Below are 2,204 nucleotides of genomic sequence, written 5' to 3'. Positions count from 1 at the left end.
CCCTAAATGAAAGCTCTTCATGGCATTTTGACAGTTTGAAAAAGCTGTTTTGACATATTTACAAAAAAAAGGTAAAAAAATGTTTGGTGGTTGCATTTTCTTTAAAACGATGCACCAATTTTTGGAACTTCTACTTCCCAAAAATAAATAAATCGAATCTAGAAACAAGTTTTCAGTTTATATTGTAAGGTTTGAAGGCATATTTAACCTTCATGCAACATGAAAAAAAAAATTCATGTTGCATGAAAAAATTTGGACCATTTTTCTGGCAATCCACTTCCCAGAATTTCTTTGTTCTTTTCTGAAAAAAAATGTTAATTTTAAATTTTATTTAATAATCATTACTGGCGGCACTAACCAAAGTCCAGCACTTCCTCCGGTTGCTAGCAATTATTGTAGAAAGTATTGCTATTTGCTTTTTTCTTATTTCAAGTATATTTTTTCGGTGCATTGCACGACATTTACGATATTCAGAAATTGCTTTCTTTCTATTATTAATAATTTCACACACATTATATATTATGTTTTTTAAATTTTCTGCGTTTTCCATTTTAAAATATATATTTTACACAATACCAAAATTTTTCTTTGTGTTTTATTTGTAAACAAAAGAAAGTTCTTTTATAGCTTTTTTGACATATAAAAGTTCTAAAAGCTGTATAAATGAGCTCATTATTATGTGAACGGTTCCTCATTTATATAAATGAGCAAGTGCCTAAATGAGATAGTGCGAACCTGGTATAACAAATTTCTATACAAAAGTTCATTTTAAGTTATTATTACGACACTTGGGACTGACAGCACTATTAATCAAATTTGTACTAATCTGAGAATCACCGAAATAGTTGATTCTCTGCTTAGTTTAATTTTTGTGTGCAAATTTTTGTAGTAATCAACTACTAAGGTCGTGTGCGAGTTAGGCTAAGTTGCGTTCTAAATGAGGAAATTCTAAGTTGTGCCGATAATATAGTGATGTGTCGATACGTGTTGATAAATGGCAAATTATGTGCAGTGCAAAATATCCCAAAAAATCTCCCATTTGATTTAGCATCAACTTAGCCTAACTCGCACACGTCCTAAGCAACTAATCAGTTGCCTGAATACCCCTAATATATTTTAACAGGTGCTTAATTTTAAATTGTTTTTCAATATGTTTCAAAGTTGTCACATACATATACTTCAACCACCAAAAAGAAACCAGAATGTCAGAAAATTATCAAAAAAAACAGTGTTGTCAATTTGCCGGTTTCTCTACCCATCTTGTCAATTCCTACATATATATATAAATGATTTAATATATCAAAGTTTATATCCTTTTTAATTATACTTTCATCACGTACTCTTAAAAATTCTTGTATATATTTGAAATATTTATTTTTCACACTTTTGCATTTTTTTAAAACATTTCATTTCAAAAATCTTCAAATTTGTGAAACATTTTAATTATGCTTGAATTTTTGTTTACCATTTTTTGACATACAACTGAAATATTCGTTGAAATTTCCAATGAAGGTTCACAATAGTTCGCTTATTGCGTTGGTAACACTTTTTTTCTCTAGTTGCTAAGTTTGCCCACTTCTTAACTAGGTGCTTAGATAGAATAAGTAGCGTTGTTGTTTTTTGTATATTTTAGAAACTTTAAACGAGCAGCTTGCTGTTTTTTTTCCACACTTAAAAGCTTCCGAAAGTATCTTATATACCAAAATCGTGTTGGAATAAAAGAAATGTTCGGTGTTTTAGCAATTAACGGATTTTAATCATTTTATATTTTTATAACTTTAAATGCTTTACACATGCAAACAAAACTCAACATCATAAGTCTGCCAATTGTCCTCTTTATTCTAATTTAATTTTAATTATAGTATATCTTAAAATTTTATATAATTTTTATAATAATTTGATTATAAAAACATTTTATGTTGATTTCAACAAGTGGCAGGATCAAATAATAATCATCTTTAATCGTATTGGCAACACAAAAAAAACGGGGAAAAATTAGCGTCTTTAGTTCTCAAATTTGTATTTGTGCGAAATTTGTCAATTTTTGTTTCGGATATATTGATAGTTTGTATTTTAGATTCAAATGGTGTTGGTTTAATAACTCTAAAAGGTGATTTATGAAATTTTACACATGAATCTGCAGGAATTGGAGCGCTCAAATTTTGAGCGCGTCTTGGAATGGTCGCAATTTTTTGACGTAAGTA

General features: G+C 28.6%; 2 long non-coding RNA genes across 2 annotated transcripts; one reads left to right on the top strand and one right to left on the bottom strand.

The window, feature by feature from the left end:
• Window positions 1–243: 243 nt before the first annotated feature.
• LOC119665405 lies at window positions 244–510 on the bottom strand. Its single transcript, XR_005251384.1, has 2 exons — window positions 359–510; window positions 244–301 (listed from the first exon to the last, which is right to left on the bottom strand). It is a non-coding gene; the product is annotated as an uncharacterized LOC119665405 (long non-coding RNA).
• A 1,391-nt stretch (window positions 511–1,901) lies between these two features.
• LOC119665406 lies at window positions 1,902–2,197 on the top strand. The gene is made up of 2 exons (XR_005251385.1): window positions 1,902–2,025; window positions 2,078–2,197. It is a non-coding gene; the product is annotated as an uncharacterized LOC119665406 (long non-coding RNA).
• Window positions 2,198–2,204: the final 7 nt, after the last annotated feature.

The sequence above is a fragment of the Teleopsis dalmanni genome, unplaced genomic scaffold (assembly GCF_002237135.1).
Source record: "Teleopsis dalmanni isolate 2A unplaced genomic scaffold, ASM223713v2 unscaffolded_contig_5050, whole genome shotgun sequence".
In the NCBI taxonomy this organism is placed as follows: Eukaryota; Metazoa; Arthropoda; class Insecta; order Diptera; family Diopsidae; genus Teleopsis; species Teleopsis dalmanni.
This window is presented reverse-complemented; position numbering and strand designations above follow the sequence as displayed.